Below are 8,435 nucleotides of genomic sequence, written 5' to 3'. Positions count from 1 at the left end.
CTACGAGGACCACCTGAAACACCTGGCAGAAGTGTTCGAAGCTCTGGCAAACTACGGCCTAAAGGTGAAACCCTCCAAGTGTCATCTCCTGAAACCAAAGGTGCAATACCTGGGACACGTGGTGAGTGCTGACGGAGTGGCTCCTGACCCTGATAAGATCACCGTAATTAAGGACTGGCCAAGACCCTCCAGCATAAAGGAAGTGCGGCAGTTCCTCGGGTTGGTAGGCTACTACCGAAGATTCATTCCCGGTTTCACCAAAATGGCAGCCCCTATGCAGGACCTCCTGATAGGTCAATCTCGGAAAGCCAAAAACCAGAAGCCGCCCTTCAGGTGGGAAAAGCTGGAAGAGGAGTCCTTCTGCCAGCTGAAGATGGCCCTCACGGGGGATGAAATCCTGGCATATCCAGACTACAGCCAGCCCTTTATCCTCCACACGGACGCAAGTAACATCGGGCTAGGAGCCGTGCTGTCCCAGATCCAGCAAGGAAAAGAACGGGTAATCGCTTACGCTAGCCGAAAGCTACGACCCACCGAGAGGAACCCTGAGAATTATAGCTCATTCAAGCTGGAGTTCCTGGCAGTAGGGTGGGCAGTAACCGAACGTTTCAAGCATTACCTTGCCTCCTCCAAATTCATCGTGTACACGGATAACAACCCGTTGACACACCTGGACACTGCAAGGCTCGGTGCTCTGGAACAGAGATGGATGGCTCGCCTGTCCAACTTTGAATTCACCATCAAATACCGGGCAGGACGCTCAAATGCCAACGCGGATGCCCTGTCTAGAATGCCAAACTTACCGGACGTAGGGGAAGATCCAGAAGATCTGGAAGAAGTTGAGCTCCCTGCGTTCCACCGTCATGGGATTACCCTGTATTCCCACCGTGTGAAGGGCAGGCGCTCCACGACGTTCAATCCCTTGCCCCACTACAACTGGGTAGAGACGCAAGACAGTGATCCCGCAGTCCGTCTGGTGAAGGAAATGCTGACCCAAGCCGATGCCAGTCTGGACCCAGACGCCCCAGAGGAGACTAAGCAACTGTGGAAGGAGAAAAGTAGGCTGTTCCTCTACAGGGAGAAGTTGTGCCGGAGAATGGTTAACTCTCGAACGCATGAGTTGACCTGGCAGGTAGTGGTCCCCAGACGAGACGCGGCTATGATTCTGGAGGCGTACCACAACGGAGCAGGACATTTCGGGTGGAAGAAGCTGGAGTTCTTATTGCGTGAACGGTTCTACTGGGTAGGCATGAGAGGAGCCATCGAGAGGTGGTGCAGAGACTGTGGACCGTGCCACCTAAGAAGGAAGGACCGTGCCAGTCAGAAGACTGCCTTGCAGCCCATCATCACCCGACAGCTACTGGAACTGGTAGCCCTGGACCATGTGAAACTGGCTCCAAGCAGATCTGGGTATGTCTACACCCTCACAATCGTAGATCATTACTCCCGGTTCCTGGTGGTGGTCCCGGTCAAGGACTTAACGGCTCAAACAGCAGCTAGAGCCTTCCAGCAGCACTTCTGCCGTCCACACGGGTACCCGGACCAAGTGCTGACAGACCAAGGGCCAGCCTTCGAAGCGGAAGTCTTCCAGGAGTTCTGCAACCTGTATGGCTGCACGAAGATAAGAACAACGCCCTATCACCCACAAACTAATGGACTCTGCGAGAAGATGAACCAGGTGGTGATAGACCTCCTGAAAACATTGCCCCTGGAAGAACGCAGTATGTGGCCTGAGAAGCTGCCTGATCTGGTGGACCTATACAACCACATCCCTGTAGGTTCTACCAATTGTACCCCGGCTTACCTAATGAGAGCTAGACCTGGTAAGCTGCCTATCGACCTGGATATGGGAGTCCTGACGCCCGAGGACACCTCGCCAGAGGCAGACTGGGATACAGGGCGGCAGCAGCAGTATCGGAAAGTGCAGGAGAGCGTGGAGCGAAGTCTGTCTCAAGCTAGAGAAAGGCAAGAGAGGGCTTATAATCAGTATGCTCCCGCTGTTCCCCTGGTACCTGGAGAGCAGGTCTTGAAGAGGAAAAGACGGCTCCACAAGTTGGACGACCAGTGGGAGAAGGACCCGTACACCGTACTGCCATCAAGCCATGAGAACCCAAAGATTTGCGTGATCAGTAAGGATGGAGGAGAAACCACAGCCGTTGTCTCCAGAGACCACCTGAAGAAGTGTCCCGAGCAGCTGTAAAGCCCTGAAGAAGAAGATCAAGAAAACCCTCGACCCGCAGAGGAAAGGGAAGAAATGATCAGGACTGTACTCGGAGACTTCCCCCGGTCTTGGACACAAGTAAACGGTGCTGTCATGGTACCCGTCCTCACCTTTCTCCAGCCAGTCCCGCAAGTGCCTACAGAAGAACCAGTAGAGCTGGAAGAGCAGCCGGCCCAAGAAGCAGAAGAGTCCACACCAGCAGTACAGGAGGATCAACCCTCTGCTAGTAGTGAGCCTGCCGTGCCCCTAGTGAGCCAAAGAGTGCGCAGAAAGCTGCCCAGCCTGCCCATAACACCTCCTACACCCTGTAGTGCAGGACCAGTTAGTGAGCTCCGTAGGTCCACTAGGGTTACCAGAGGCCAGATGCCCGTACGTTGGAGAATCTAAGTTGGCTAGTTGCTTTAACTATTTTATGTTTACCTGTTTTGTTGTAGCCGTTGCTAATTATGTTTTTCAGTTACAGATTTCTTTATATGGACTGACAGGTTATGGACAGTGAGTAACCGGAACTCTGTTGTAAATATGTTTGGAGCGTAACCCAGGAATGGACTAAAGATGTCACGGGTGTGTCGCCACGAAGATCGTCACGATTACACAGCCTGACTTCTCGCAGCTGACTTTTTGGTGCTTTGTGTTTTCGGCAGTGAGGGAGTTAATTCTCTCTCTCTCTGTGCTAGACGAGGTCCAGCCTCGCCCAGCTGCAATCAATGCTGCTGTAGTGAGTCTCCTTCAAATGCCTGCTGGTCTGTTTGGGAAGTGTCGGTGAAAGCATTTCATACAGACTTACAGAGCGGATCGTGGTATTTGGAGTTTCTGAGATAAGTGTATTTGGAGTGTATTTTCCCTTCCTCGCTTTATCATTTATCTCCTTTCCCGTTCGTGTTCCCTCTGTTGTAGTTGTGTAGTTTTTGTATGCAAGGTGGTTTTGGTTTTTCCCTTGTACTGTCTCGTTCGTCTAAGTACTGTGTGTGGGCATATTATTACTTGTCCTCTTTTGTTGTGATCGGGGTCCTTCTCAGGACTAGATTACTTAGGTGCAGGGATCCTCAGGAGGTAGGGGTTACGCTGGCGGCCTGGACCTCTGTACCTTTAACAGTACCTCCAGGTTGAGGGATTAGTCAGGGCCCCAGCTTAGGGTCAGCTTAGGCCCCCTACCTCCAGTATACAGAGACAGTGTGACAAAAGACTGTTAAAGACTCGGGGCAGGACAGACCCCTACCTGGTTACGGCTCCCTGTTCTTTGGTGAAATGGACACCCTTATTGCTTCCCGGTTACGGACACGCCGTGACCATCTCATGTATTTAATTGTTATTGTTTATACCCTGTTATGTTTTCAAAAATATGTTTAGTCCGGGAGTACTAAATTTCACTAGGGGGGAATGTGGCACCCCAGGGGTCTGGTTTCCACAGTAATAGCAGTATTACGTCTGTGAGCAGGTGGGAGGTCTCTTGGGCAGGAATCCTAAGCATGCCACACCTCCTGCCCAGTCCTGGGAGGGGAAGAACTTCCCCTATATAAACTGGGGCTGAGGCAGGGTTAGAGAGAGGAGTTCCAGACAGAGACGGAGTCTGGTCTGGACACGCAGAAACAGGGACAGATAGACATCAGGAGCTCTGTAGGAGCCAAGGAGAAGCGCCAGGGGCTGCAGCTGTGCAGAGCTAGCCCTGGGAGAAGGTACTAAAACCGGACACAGGAGTCCGAGGCTGTGGGGACTAAGATATACCCAGCAGCAGAATCCATACGGCAGGGGATTCAAGGTCCTCTGGCCATAAAAGCCCAGAGGCTCAGTCACAACGAAGGGACCAGCACCGCCATCCCGGAGCGGAGGCTAACAGGAGGCCCCAGGTCACCAGCCATACGGGTGAGCACCACACGGTATACCCAGGGACGTGGGCTACTTGTAACCACCGAAAGCAGGGTAGCCAGGAAGGGTACAGACTAACGGGAAGGCCTACAACTCCACCTGGCCAGGGGAACTCCGGCTTACTCGCAGACTAACCAGGCCCCAACTACTAGCCAGTACTCCCGGGGGAATTTGCCTTGTACCATCAGTAAAGACCCTGAACTGTACCCTCGCGTCTCCGTGCTTCCTTGTCGCACCATTAGTGCTGGGACATCCACACCATCACTCCCAACATCAACCTCATCCTCTGCCCTGAGGCCATACCCTTCCCGTTGGGGGTTATACCATCCACGCTGCACATCCGTACCACCGGCCTCAGCGGACTGCCCTGCAGCGGCGGCTTCATAGCCGCATTCAACGGGTGGCGTAGTCGGACACTAATACCATCATACCAATAACTGCCACCTAGTTTGACCACCCTGGCACAGACCGGGTCACCGCCACACGAAGACTACTACCCCCATCGGATCCGGCTCCGGGTATCCCCCGCGCGCACGTGCGCCGCACTACAGCACTGGCCCAGGCGGTGAGTCACAGGCTGCCCCTATAAAAGCTGGTGCTGGGGGCAGGGTTAGGGAGAACTTGAAGGCCTGTCTCAGGACTGAGACTTGTCCTAGAGCAGAGCAGGGACAGACAGTTGTACTGCACCTAAGAGGAAGTGTGGCAGGAGGAGAGCCACAAGCCAGAGACAAGAGGCGAAGAGAGCCTGTCTTGGCAGATAACGGACTTAACTTTACCAGACTTTGGTGTCTGAGGCTGGGAGGATTCTACATCCTCCAGCAGATAACCAGTCCGCAAGGGACTGTATATTCCTTGGCCTAAGAAGCCTGGAGGCCCTGCCACAACAGAAGGGACCAGTAAAGCCGTACAAGGCTGGGAGCAGAAAGGAACCCACGTCGCAGGCCATACAGGCGAGAATACACGGAAAGCTCGGAAACGTGGGCTGTTACCCTATAACGAGGAGATAGCCAGAAGGAGCACAGAAAGCACGGTAGGCCTACACCCTCACCCTGACCAGGGCCAATTTCCCCGCTGGTCTCAGACATCCAGGTCCTCTCCAAGCTGGGACTGTTTGTGGGTCAATTTACCTGTTCTAGTAAAGACCCTGGACTGCAACCTGTTGTCTGCGTGCTCCTTGCTCCTCCAGCACTATCAGCACTGGGACTCTCACTACCATCACTCCCAACATCCATTATACTGCCCTGGGGCAGCACTCTTCCCGTGGGGAGTCACACTACCCTAGCTGCACACCTCATCAGCCCCAGCGGTCTGCATGCAGCGGCGGTTCCTAATAGCCGCAATCCACGGGTGGCGTAGTCGGACATAAACATCAGCACATAACGGACTACCACTGGCCTGACCACCCTGAGCCACGGAACCAGGTTGCCACTACTACTCCCACCGTTTCCCTATTTGCCCGGATCCGAGTGCCCCACGGCCCAGGGGGCGAGTCAGCCTTGGCGTAGTCGGCAGGATTGCAACCAACCCGCCACAAACGGGTATTGCGTGCCTGAAAAAGACTTTGCACTTACCTGAAAAGAGGTTTCCCACTGTCCGGAGCCGTTTCCCGCCATTTCCAGCTGTCTCCCGCCATCTTCCATCGGTTTCCGCCATCTTCAGCCGTTTTCCCGCCATCGGACGCCATCTTCAGGACGCCGCGCGGGAAGAAGAGGGGCGTGGACGTCCAAACAGCGCGAGACCCGAAGCTCCGCCCCACGCACCGACGCTGCGCAAGGTCCTGGAAGGGAGAGAGAGCGACGCTGACGTCACCAGGACGCGACGCAAGCTCCTCATCCAGAGCAGCAGCAGCGGAGCCGCGGCCTACAGAAGAGGATCGTCGGAAGGTAGGCCACGCTTAACTAGATGGGAGGAAGATGTCGGACACAGAGGCGCCCACTACCACCAACGCAGCTTCAGCAGCGGTGATGCCCTTTTCCCTGCCCTACATCCCTGGAGCTGCCTGGCTGCCCAAATACTCAGGGTAGCCCCATGCCCTAACTGACTTTAAGGAAAGGCTGTACAGTTTGTTCCAGGTTTACCCCCTGACAGAGGAACAGAAGGTTAGCATACTAACAGGGCAGTTAACTGGCGCAGCCCAAAGGGAGGTAAAATCATGGCCCACTGAGGAGAAAAGGACTGTGAAGGGTATTCTGGCCCGGCTGCAGGGTACCTTTGACACACGTACCTCCGCTGAGATTAAAATGAGGTTCTATGGATGTAAGCAGCGGGCACAGGACAGCATCAGAGACTATGCCCTAAATCTGCAGGAAGCCTTGAGGGCTATTCAACAAACTGACCCTGGCAGTGTGCAGGAAATGGATAAGCTGCTAACAGAACAATTCATAGAAGGTCTGCTGTCTAGCGCCCACAGGGCCCAACTGCGCCTCATGTTCTTTCAGAACCCCGACCTGACCTTTGCCCAATTTAAGGACAGGGCCATAAGGGTGCTCCGTGAATCTGCAACCAGTGGCGCTATAAACCCCCGGCGCCCTGCTCTCACCTACCACCAGGAGGCGGTGCCCTCCTCTATGGACCCCGTGGGGGCTGATGCACAGGCCCTGAACCAAGCCCCGTCGAAAGACCTGCACCACCAAGTCCAGGAGCTGACCTGGCAAGTTGTGGTCCCAAGACGGGATGCAGCCATGGTCCTGGGGGCTTACCATGACAGAGCGGGACACTTCGGTTGGAAGAAACTGGAGTTCCTTCTAAGAGGAAGGTTCTTTTGGGTCGGCATGAGAGGAGCTGTAGAAGAGTGGTGCAGAGACTGTGGCCCTTGTCACCTGAGGAGGAAGGACCGCACCAGTCAGAAGACACCCTTGAGGCCCATCGTCACCACGCAGCCTCTTGAGCTGGTAGCTCTGGACCACGTCAAATTGGCTCCAAGCCGGTCTGGATACATCTATGCCCTGACAATCGTGGACCACTATTCCCGTTTTCTAGTGGTGGTCCCGGTAAAGGACTTGACAGCCCAAACAGCGGCCAGAGCCTTCCAGCAATATTTCTGCCGTCCACACGGGTATCCGGAACAGGTCCTGACAGACCAGGGTCCAGCGTTCGAGGCTGAAATCTTCCAGGAGTTCTGCAACCTCTATGGCTGTAAGAAGATTCGTACAACGCCTTACCACCCCCAAACCAACGGGATGTGTGAGAAGATGAACAATATAGTCATTGATCTCCTAAAGACGTTGCCCCTGGAGGAACGCAGCCTGTGGCCAGAAAAACTGCCGGATCTGATAGACTTATACAATCATATCCCGGTGAATGCTACAAACTGCACCCCGGCTTACCTGATGCGAGCCAGACCAGGTAAGCTGCCCGTAGACCTGGAGATGGGAGTCCTAACACCTGAGGACACCTCCCCGGATGCGGACTGGGATACGGAAAGGCAACTGCAGTACAAGAAGGTACAGGAGAGTGTGGAGAAGAGCCTGGCCCAGGTGAGAGAAAGACAAGAAAGACTCTTCAACCAACATGCCCCTGCTGGTCCCCTAGAACCTGGTGAGCAGGTCCTGAAGCGGAAGAGAAGGCTACATAAGTTGGACGACCAGTGGGAAAGGGAACCCTACACTGTACTGCAGTCTGATCACGACAACCCGAAGGTGTGCGTGATCACCAAGGACGGAGGAGAAACCACTAGTACCGTCTCTAGAGACCACCTCAAAAGGAGCCCCGAGCAACTCCGTAGTGCAGAAGAGGATCAGAGTGACCTTGAACCCGCAGAGGACAAGGAAGAAATGATCAGCACCGTTCTCGGAGAGTTCCCTCAGTCCTGGACTCGCATAAATGATGCCATAGTGGTACCTGTCCTGCATTTCCTGCAACCAACTGCGCAACAACCTGCACCAGAGCCGGAAGGTGAAGAGGAGCAAGCAGTTCCAGAGGCAGAAGAGCCTGTACCAGCAGCCCAGGAGAGTCAACCCTCTGCTGACAGTGAGCCTGCCATGCCTGCGGTAAGCCAAAGGACCCGCAGACAGCTGCCTGCCCTACCTGTACACCCAGCTGGTAGCTGTACCCCTAACGCTAGTGGGGAAAGCCAGGTTGGTCCACCACCAGACAGTGGGCTACGTAGATCAACCAGGAGCACAAAGGGGCTGATACCCGCTCGCTGGAAAATATAGAGTGCACTAAAATTGTAAATAACCCTGTTGCCAAATGTTGAAATGTTTGCCAAGTTACCTGCATTTTTATTAATAGTGTATTTCAGTTTCTTGCAGCTACCGTAAGGACTCAAAGGTTATGGACTTTTTATAACCGGGACCTTGTATGGACTGCGTTCGGAGCCTAACCAAGGAATGAACTAAGACTGTGA

Source organism: Phyllobates terribilis, unplaced genomic scaffold (genome assembly GCF_046119375.1).
Source record: "Phyllobates terribilis strain yellow unplaced genomic scaffold, ASM4611937v1 Scaffold_5__5_contigs__length_657084704, whole genome shotgun sequence".
NCBI classification, from domain to species: domain Eukaryota; kingdom Metazoa; phylum Chordata; class Amphibia; order Anura; family Dendrobatidae; genus Phyllobates; species Phyllobates terribilis.
Note: the sequence above shows the minus strand (reverse complement) of the source record.